Source organism: Lipotes vexillifer, unplaced genomic scaffold (assembly GCF_000442215.2).
Source record: "Lipotes vexillifer unplaced genomic scaffold, Lipotes_vexillifer_v1.1 scaffold84, whole genome shotgun sequence".
NCBI lineage: Eukaryota > Metazoa > Chordata > Mammalia > Artiodactyla > Lipotidae > Lipotes > Lipotes vexillifer.
The window spans coordinates 1,225,928-1,237,314 of NW_006783414.1; positions in this window are offsets into that span (position 1 = coordinate 1,225,928).

The window sequence follows — 11,387 nt, forward strand, 5'->3', positions numbered from 1 at the left end:
GCCTGTGCGTCCAGAGCCTGTGCTCCGCGACGGGAGAGGCCACAGCAGTGAGAGGCCCGCGTACCGCAAAAAAAAAAAAAAAAAAAAGATGACAAACATCGTGCCTCAGTTAACAGTCATAGTCTCCTCCTCATGAAAAATTGGTGCTGAGTCAGCAGTCCACAGTAGGTTACATCATGCAAGTAGTCTCCAGAGTTCCTGGCATCCCTGTTGCTGGCAGGGCACAAGGCCATTTGCTGTCTGCATCTTACAATACGTTATACGCCCCGCTATTGCTGGCCACTTTAAAATGCTTGAAATTGTTGCTTTACTTGGTGGGACCTTTAATCATTTTTTTCTGCCCACATTTTTGCAGTTCCCTTATTATACTTCTTATCCATCAAGTCTTAGTATTCTGACCCGCAGAAGTCCCCTGCCTCATTGGGGTTGTGGTGAATCAATTGCTGCTTCACAATGAAAACCACAAAATCTTACTAGGAAAATTAAAGAAGACTTAAATAAAGGAGGAAAAGATCAATTCATGTTTGGAACAGTCAATAGCATTGATATAAGATGACAGTTCTCCCCAAATTAATCTATAAATTCAGTGCAACCCCAATCAAAATCCCAGCTTGGTTTGTGTCTCTGTATATGTGTGTGTGAAATGGTCAAACTGATACTAAAATTTATATTGCAATGCAAATGGAGGCAGTGTAGCATACCAGAAAGAGCATGGGTCCCCTGACTTTACATCCTAACTCTAATACCTACTAACTGATTCAGTTTGGACAAGTTGTCTATGATGCGAAGTCTTGGTTTGGGGGTTTCTTGTTATTTCTTAAAATACCACCTCACAGAGTCATGAGCATAAGATGAGTTAATATATGTGAAACACATGGCACAATACCTAACATGTAGTAGGTGGTCAAAAAATAATAGGTAGTATTAGAAGGCATTAAGGTTTAAAAATTAGTGTTAGCAGTATCAGTGTATCTACAAGTATCAGAGGCTCATATAACTTCAGAGCTAAAAGAAAGAGAATCCAACTGGATCTCTGTTTTCTCAATGTTTCTTCACTCTCCAACTCCCTGCAGTTTAGCTGTTTGGCTTCCAAAGGACAAGGCTGGAGATATAAATTTGAGAGCCATCAGTATCCAGGTATCATTGAAAGCTGTAGACCTGGCCAGATTTCCAGTGGGTAAAGTAAAGATGGAGATGAGAATGTGGGGCTGCCCTTGGGAGCCTTCACCACTGAGACACTGGACGAGGCAGAGGAGGCAGCAAAGCAGGAGGAAAAGCAGAGTCCTCCTCTCTGTTCCTAACATTAGAAACACCCAGAATGATGTTCGCCTGATACTGGTCATCATTCTTCTTGGGATATTGTATGATTTTGTTAACTTTCTTCTTTGCCCTTGTCTCTGTTGCTTGAATTTTTTATGATAAGTGTATATATTGATAATTTAAACAAATAGAAAGCTTTACTCTAAAGAGAGGAACTACAGAACACTTTTGGTATGAAAAACACCTGGAAAATCCTAAATAAATTCTGAACAGACAGTCTCTCTTTTGGGTCATTTGCGTTCCACTACACCAGTCATTTATTACTGCCTCTCATCACCACCTCATTTTGGTAATTCATCTTTAATGATTTAATCTATATGTTGAAAAGTGTCCATCACAGGGCAAGAAGCAGTGTCTCATGGAAGCAGGATGGAAAATATAAGAGATGGGCTATGAACTGGAGCTCAGAACTCATGTGTTAATTTCATACTCCAAGAGGTTCATATTTATCTGTCCATAAGTATACCTATAGGCAACACGACTATCTCTGTCCACACAACATGAGAACTGCATATGCACACATAATACCCATTCATATTAACACACACACACACACACACACACACACACACACACACACACACACACACACACACACACACACACACACACACACAGTCTCCCACACACACCCCTGCCTGACTCAGGGCAATATTTTGTAACTTTTCCCCCTTCCAGATTGCCCGTTGTGTTTGAGGCTGTGTAGGGATGTTGACCAAGGTAAATGTAAACAACAGGGCTATGAAATGCCTTCTCTTCAGACTTTAAACTTGAACTCTTAATGAGGCTTCCAAGTATTTAGATGCGCCAAGAACTATGTTTGAAAAATTACTCCAACTTTGAGCCCAGCAGCAAGATCAGCGGAAGGATTCTTGAATGTTCCTGTTTTTGAAGGAAAATAAGGCATCAACTCAGACTTTTCTGAACACCCTTTCAAATAGACTTTTTTTTTTTTTTTTTTTTTTTGGCGGTACACGGGCTTCTCACTGTTGTGGCCTCTCCCGCCGTGGAGCACAGGCTCCGGACGCGCAGGCCCAGCGGCCATGGCTCACGGGCCCAGCTGCTCCGCGGCATGTGGGATCTTCCTGGACCGGGGCACGAACCCGTGTCCCCTGCATCGGCAGGTGGACTCTCAACCACTGCGCCACCAGGGAAGCCCTCAAATAGACTTATTAAATCATCTTATAACACATACCTAAATTCAAATAATATTGACCCCTCTCCCCTCTGTACCAGCCACCAAGCTAGGACTGGAAGTATAACAATAAAAAGGTATTTTGTTTAAGGCCAAATTTAATATTTTAGACCAAATATTTTCACTGCTGTCAGTTACTACTGTTCAACAGAATCGATCTCAGGGTGTGAGAGGATTGCTCTTCCTTGTCCCCTTGAAGTGGGGGGGTTGGCCATGTGACTTGCTTTGGCTAATGAATGGAAACCTGACTGACACATTTTCACCTCCAGATGCAGGCACTTAATTGCCTGTGCTCAGCTGTGCTGCTCTGTCCTTTCCTAGCATGGTGAGATTCACAACAAGTATTGAAATGGAAGTTCCATGAAATTGAAGAGGCGGGAAATAGTGAGCCAGTATAGGAGGACAGCTGCCCTGGAGAGTTGCCCCAATCCACAGCAGATTTTGTGTGACAGATAAATAAACTTTTTTTGTGTTGAGTCACTGTGATTTAGGCAAAAGCTCCCATATCATGACTAGTACAGCTCCTACTTTGTTTCTTACATTGAATGCCTCCCTTCACTCCTCTATTTTCTTTATCTAAAAGGACTGCCTGTTTTGGCTCCAGGGTGTTTGTTTTTCCTTGGGATTAAGATATAGGGAAACAGGGTCCTTGTTTCCTTTGTCTTGTTTCTGAGCTTTATATGGGTCTGGGACCACAGATATAGATTTGGGAGTCAACAGCATTAAGGAAGTGGTTAAATCCATGCACTGGATAGAAAATGTGTAAATGAAAATGTAAGAGGACAGAGACCTGGGAAACAACAACAGTTAAGGGATAAGCAGTGGAAGAAGAAAGAACCAAGAGAAGAAGGTAAGATGATGTGGCAAAAGGAAAACAAAACAAAAAACAGGTGGCCACAGAAGCCAAAGGATGATAAAGCTTCTAGAATGAGTGGTCTACAGTTTCAAATACAGCAGCAAAATCAAGCAAATTAAGGACAAGATAGTACTCATCAGAAATGATGCATTGACTGTAAGTGGGTGAAGAAAGCACAGAATTAATGGGAGAATAGATGACATCAACACAGTAATATAAGCGGGAAGCAGGTAGAGGAGTGGTAACTAACCTGACTGATCAGAGGGAGGTGGAAACTAAACTGGAATGGAACAACCTAGAAGCTCCATTTTAGTAACAGCCTCAAAAAAGTATAGGAATTGGAGGCATCAGGTACCTCTGAAGGTAGAGATAGAGTTGAGCTGAGAACAGAAGATCCAGGTGAAAATTTTTAATGGAGCAGTTATAAACCCAGATCCCATGCAGCTGGGAGATGGCTACTCCCTCACCGCAGGAGAAATCTAGAAGTTTACTAGTGGAGAAACACTAGGCTTGGCTCCAGGAGCACCTGAGGGCAAGGGAAGCACACCACGAACAAGGAGATTAAGGGAATGCCACAGACTGACTCAAGGATCCCTTATCACTCTCCTGCTCTGCCTCAACAACGTTCTGTTAACCATAGTATTGGAGGATTCCTCTCTGAGAACCCAATAAAAGAGCACAGCCAGGCCACCCCGTAATTAACCAGGCCACCAATTAACCAGTTCTGCCAGTCAGTTTCTAGCTTTTTGTTGTTTCATTCTTAAAGACAAAATATGAGCTAAGAGCATAAATTCACTAGTCAGCTGAAGAAAGCCTTCAAGATGGAAAGACAGAACCAAAATAGTCTTAAAAAAACACACAAAAAGGAACTCAGGACACGGGGAGCAAAATAAAACTTTTGAAAATGTATAACGTTAACATCTTTGCAAAATAAGAAGCGATACTGCATCTATGGAAAGATAGGAGTCTATGAAAGTAGTAACATTCAGAAAACAAAAGGGACTTCCCTGGAAGTCCAGTGGTTAAGACCCCAAGCTTCCAATACAGGGGGCACCAGGTTTGAGCCCTGGTCATGGAAGTAAGATCCCACATGCCACGCGGTGCAGCCCCAAAATTTTTTAAATTGAAAACAATTAAAAATAAAATAAAAACAGAAAACAAAAAATCTTACGTGAAAATTTAAAGTATGACAAAGTGAGAAATGTAGCAAAAAGATTGGAAGATAACACCAAGAAAAAACTTTATCATATCTATATGATAGATAATATAACAAAATAGAAGACAAGTGGCAATTATAGAATCAGGTCAGGAGGTGCAAGAGAGTTAAAGAAGATAAAGTAGTTTTGAAAATGTAAGGGAGGAAATTGTCAAAGAAATATCTGAAGGAGGGACTTCCCTGGTGGCGCAGTGGTTAAGAATCTGCCTGCCAATGCAGGGGACACGGGTTTGAGCCGTGGTCCGGGAAGATCCCACATGCTGCAGAGCAACTAAGCCCGTGTGCCACAACTACTGAGCCTGTGTGCCACAGCTACTGAAGCCTGTGTGCCTAGAGCCCACGAGCCACAACTACTGAGCCCATGAACCACAACTACTGAAGCCCACGTGCCTAGAGCCCATGTGCCGCAACAAGAGAAGCCACCCCAATGAGAAGCCGAAGCATCACAACAAAGAGTAGCCCCCACTCACCGCAACTAGAGAAAGCCCGCACACAGCAAGGAAGACCCAACACAGCCAAAAATTAATTAATTAATTTAAAAAAAAAATCTGAGGGAAATTTCCCCAAAGTGAAGGTCATTTGTTCCCAGATCAAGAGTTCATTGAGGGCTCAGAACACTAGATAAAAAGAAGACCCACTCCAGAGCCTGTCATCATGACATTTCTGATCACTAGGAACCAAAAACAGATTCTGAAAGTTCCCAGCATCAAAGTCAATGGTTGTCAAGGGAAGTTCAATAAAAATAATCCCATTAGAATGGCTTCAGACTCTCAACAACAATGCTGGAGACTAGAAGTCAACAGAGAAATAACTTCAAAATTCTGAGGGAAGTTATTTCCAATCTAGAATTCTATATCCAGCAGTCTAGTGTGAGGGTAGATTATAACCTTTTCAGACATGAATGTCGTAAAATATTTCTGTCCCATACATTGTATCAGGAAGAAACTGGAAGATGCACTCCATCAAACTGAAGGGATAAACCAAGAGATCCAGGAAGTGGGAAGTCACAGGACGGCAGGTCTAGAGAGCAGCTAGTCTGCGTGGGAGCAAAGCAATGGAAGGTTCTGGGAGGTGGGCTTCTAACAAAGAGGTGGACTTAATGAACTTTTCTGATGTATTTGAAATATTAAAGGAGAGTTATGCTTACGGGAGGGAGTTTGGGAATGGACTAGTGCTTGAAAACTAAGCAAAAAACTGAGGCACTTATTAACTCTAGTAATAAATTATATTAGGGAGAAATTATAATAAATTTAAAAGTCACAGGTAAATAGTATTTACAGGATTATAATAATACAGAACATTTATCTAACCAAAAATGATGATATATCTAAACTAGGCAGATGGGTGCCAGGGGAAGGGTCTTAGTCAATTCAGGCGCCATAACAAAATACATAGATTGCGTGGCTTAAATAATAGGAATTTATTTCCCACAGTTCTGGAAGCTGCAAGTCCAAGATGAAGGTGTCAGCAAGGTAGATTTCATTCTGAAGCCTCTTCTCTTGACTTGTATGCAGCGACCATCTAACTCTGTGCTCACGTAACCTCTTCTTTAAAAAAAAAAAAAAAATTATTTATTGGCTGTGTTGGTTCTTCCTTGCTGCGTGTGGGCTTTTCTCTAGTTGCAGAGAGCAGGGGCTATTCTTTGTTGCAGTGCGTGGGCTTCTCACCGGGGTGGCTTCTCTTGTTGCAGAGCACAGACTCTAGGCACACAGGCTTCAGTAGTTGCGGCACGTGGGCTCAGTAGTTGTGTTGCACAGGCTTTGTTGCTCCGTGGCATGTGGGATCTTCCCGGACCAGGGCTTGAACCCGTGTCCCCTGCATTGGCAGGCGGATTCTTAACCACTGCGCCACCAAGGAAGCCCCACATACCCTCTTCTTTTTGCAGGTGTGGGAGAGACAAAGCCCTCTGGTGTCTCTTCTTATAAGGGTGTTAATCCCATCATGAGGGCCCCACCCTCATGATCTCATCTAATCCTACTTACCTCCCCCAAACCACATCTCGAAATACTATCACATTGGAGTTGAGCCTAAGCATATGAATTTGTGGGAGACACAAACATAATAAGAAGTGTGTTTGCGTGTTTATCTGTATCCGTGCTGTAGGGCAAGGAAGTGGGAGTAGGAAAGCTAAATCCTTATCTTGCATAGTAAGCATGCCAGTTAGCATCACCATAGGACATGGGTGGTAGTCCACTCTAAATAGGGTCATCTGAGGAGGGTTTATTTGCAAAGGTATGGGTGTAGGGGAGCCCCAAGAGATAGTGGTCACCCAGGGCTTAGAAGAAATTGCACTGTCACCAACCCTAGGCTCACAGGGATGAGTGGAGTGCATGGGGACCACAGTCTAGAATGAGAGTCACGTAGAAAAGGCCTCCCTGAGAGAAGCAGTGACCTCCCGTTGAGGACACAGCCGTCTAGATTAGATGGTCAAGGAGGGAAACGGGAATAAATGTTCTGCTCTCACTGTCTTTTCTCTCTCTCTGATCTCTCCAGGTTCTCCCAGCTGGTGAAAAACAAACTCGTCTGGAAGTCAGAGGGCCCATTCATCAACCCATTGATGTGGTCCATACAGGTGAGTTTCTCTGAATGGAGAGCAAGGAGAAGGGTACAGAGTAGATCCAAAGGACAAATGGGAAATAGCCAACACAGTAAGAAAGCCAAAAATGAAGAAATAATAGGAATAATCTTAATATGTACCCAGAAGAGAGTTCTAAAAGAATTGAAAATAGTTGCCTTTTTTTTTTTTTTCCCCACACCTTGGGGCAGACCAAAGATCGAACCCGTGGCCCCTGCATTGGAAGCACGGAGTCTTTTTTTTTTTTTTTTCCATTTTTGGCTGCGTTGAGTCTTCAGTGCTGCGCACGGGCTCTCTCTAGTTGCGATGAGCAGGGGCTACTCTTCGTTGCGGTGCGCAGGCTTCTCACTGCGGTGGCTTCTCTTGTTGTGGAGCACGGGCTCTAGGCATGTGGGCTTCAGTAGTTGTGGCTCACGGGCTCTAGAGCGCAGGCTCAGTAGTTGTGGTGCACAGGCTTAGTTGCTCTGTGGCATGTGGGATCTTCCCAGACCAGGGCTCGAACCCATGTCCCCCGCATTGGCAGGCAGATTCTTAACCACTGCGCCACCTGGGAAGTCCCAGAAGCATGGGGTCTTAACCACTGGACGGCCAGGGAAGTCCAGTGGTTGCCTTTGTGAAATAAAAATTGAAAATAGGGAGATGCAGGGCTGGGAACTGCTTTTTTTTTTTTTTTAATATATATCAATAGAATATAAACTGTGTAGAACTCTTTGACTTTTATAACTAAATACAACTTTGACAAAAATAATTTTTAAGTGCTTTTTGGATTTGCAATGAGAAAATCATTGATAAACTTTTGCCATTGCAATTTCAGTTAAGTGCTGGGACCTGAGGTCAGATTGTAGTGGGTTAAGAAGAGAAGCTGAGATGAGTGGAGATGAATTCTAAAAGGCAGTCAAATGTTGTTAATTAGATGTTTAATGTCTTTAACAGTCTGTTAGCTAGGTCAAAGGTATGCTGCCTATGATTTGTGTTTTAATGACCCTGCACATTGCTACTTTGGGCCCACATGTGTAATCCACCTGTCTAGGATATTCATGTACAGTTTTAGGATTCAGAACATTTTTTTGTGCTTTTAATTATTAAAATGGTTTCTGGCTATTATTTCTTAACATGTCCCCGAAATATCATCTTGCCTTTGACACACATTCCTCCTACTGTATTTCCTTTGTATACCTTCCCAACTCAAACTCAAAATTTGAACCGTCTTTGACCTCCTCTTTCACTTCTAACATGTTCTTGCCACATGCTATACATTCTACCTATTAAATGTTTTTAGCTCCTCATTTCCACCCTGGCCGACCCTGACAGAGTTTAAGCCATCAGGATTTGTTTATGTCACTATGGGACTAACTCCCTCTCTAAGCCTCTAATCTCCACCTCCAGTACCTCCCCTTATTAACTAATGGACTTCCTGGTCTTATTAGAAATTGCTTTTCCAGCCACATCTCTCATTACTTCCCCTTTCTTGAGCCAAACACTCCTTTGGTGCTTGCCAAGAATTCCACTCTCCATGCCTATGTTCATGTTGTCACCTCTGCTTGCAGCACCTTCATGCTCATTTTCTCTACGTGTCCAGCCTTTCCCAGTCTTCAAGGCCCAGCTCTAATGACTTCCCATGCCTGAGGTGCTCTTGGAGATGCTTTCCAGGAAGGCATGAGCTCCTTTTATGAAGCCCCTCATCACTTTCTCTGAAAGAAGTCCTTGTGTTCTAGTACATGGGGTGCCTCACTTACAAGCAACTTGAAGGAAACTTCCCTGTCTAATTCATCTTTGTTTACCCTGAACAGCAAGCATGGTAGCCTGTACCTATACACACTCAATACATTCGTTGAATTTTTTTTTTTTTTTTTTTTTTTGCGGTATGTGGGCCTCTCACTGTTGTGGCCTCTCCCGTTGCGGAGCACAGGCTCTGGACGCACAGGCTCAGTGGCCCTGGCTCATGGGCCCAGCCGCTCCGCGGCATGTGGGATCTTCCCGGACCGGGGCACGGACCCGTGTCCCCTGCATCGGCAAGCGGACTCTCAACCACTGCGCCACCAGGGAAGCCCCATTCATTGAATTTTTTAAAAAAATATTTATTTATTTATTCATTTATTTTGGCTGTGCTGATTCTCAGTTGTGACATGTGGGATCCTTAGTTGTGGCACGTGGGCTCTTTAGTTGCAGCATGTGTGTGGCACCTAGTTCCCTGACCAGGGATCGAACCCAGGCCCCCTGCATTGGGAGCGTGGAGTCACTGGACTGCCAAGTAGGTCCCCATTTGTTAAGTTTTAAATGAAGTAGCCAATCAATATTTTTCCTACTTTATTGAGGTATAACTGGTATACAAAAAATTTGCACATAATTAATGTATATCATTTGGTAAGTTTAGACAAATTTATACACTCATGGTACCATCACCAAAATCAAGGTAATAAACATATCCATCACCTCCAAAAGTTTCCTTGTGTCCCTTTGTTTTGGTTTTGGTTTTGGTTTTTCGTAAGGGCACCTAACATGAGATCTACCTTCTTAACAGATTTTAAGCACATGATACCTCATTGTTAACCACAGGCACTATGTTGTACAGAAGATCTCTGGAACTTACTCATCTTGTGTAACTGTAACCTTATACCCACTGAACAACTCCCCTATTCCTCTCCCCCCATTCCCTGGTAACCACCATTCAGCCAATCAATATTTGATTTTACAATATACTGTCATTTGAAACGCAAAAAAGAGCAGTGATCTTAGGAACTATTATCATAATTAGACCAGCTGACTTCAAACCTCAGGTGCCAGAAAGATAGGAAAACATTACATTATCATTAAGGAAAAGATAGAGGGTGGGGGAACTGAAAGGTCCTACTAAAATTGAGAAGCCATAACCCGTTATTGTAGCTACCAGGTAAATAAAGGTTAAGAACAGAGGTATTGGAGTCAGATTAACCTTGGCCAAAATCTTGACTCTGCCCCTTAAGGATTTCATATCCTTGGACCAATTAGCCCCTTTGAGCCTTCTTTCCTCAATTTCCTTCTTGGCAAAATTCAGACAATAATGTTACCTACCCTCCAAAGCCGTTCATATACTTAAGTGAGATACAGGCAGACCTCATTTTGTTGTGCTTTGCTTTATTGAGCTTTGAAGATACTGCATTTTTTACGAATGAAGGTTTGTGGCAAATCTGCGTCAGGCAAGTCTATCGGCACCATTTTTCCAACAGCATTTGCTCACTTCATGTCTCTGTGTCATATTTTGGTAATTCTTGCAATATTTCAAACTTTTTCATTATTATATTTGTTATGGTGTTCTGTGCTCACTGATCTTTGGTTTCTACTACTCACTGAAGGCTCAGATGATGGTTAGCACTTTTTAGCAATAAAGTATTTTTTAATTAAGGTATGTACATTGTTTTCATAGATATAATGCTACTGCACACTTAATAACTACAGTATAGTGTAAACATTACCTTTATATGTACTGGGAAACCAAAACATTTGTGTGACTTGGTTTATTGCAATATTTGCTTTATTTATTTATTTGGCCACACCACGTGGCTTGTGGGATCTTAGTTCCCTGACCAAGGATTGAACCCAGGCCCTTGGCAGTGAAACAATGGAGTCCTAACCACTGGACCGCCAGGGGATTCCCAATATTTGCTTTATTTTGATGGTCTGGAACCGAACCCGTAATACCTCTGAGATATGCTGGTAATGTACACAAAGGGTTTTGCTGAATGCCTGGAATACATCATATACACTCAGTAAATGATAGCTTCGTTTTTATCATCAGTAGTAAGAACTGTGTTAAGCAGTTGCCAAGAGCACTCACTAGCTTCCGAATCAGACAGAGCTGGGAGTGCTTATTAAAAATATGAGAGAGCTTCCCTGGTGGCGCAGTGGTTGAGAGTCCGCCTGCTGATGGAGGGGACACGGGTTCGTGACCCGGTCCGGGAGGATCCCATATACCGCGGAGCGGCTGGGCCCGTGAGCCGTGGCTGCTGGGCCTGCACGTCCGGAGCCTGTGCTCTGCAACGGAAGAGGCCACAACAGTGAGAGGCTCGCGTACTGCAAAAAAAAAAATGATGAGAGAGGGCTTCCCTGGTGGCGCGGTGGTTGAGAGTCCCCCTGCCAATGCAGGGGACGCGGGTTCGTGCCCCGGTCCGGGAGGATCCCACATGCCGCGGAGCGGCTGGGCCCGTGAGCCATGGCCGCTGGGCCTGCGCGTCCGGAGCCTGTGCTC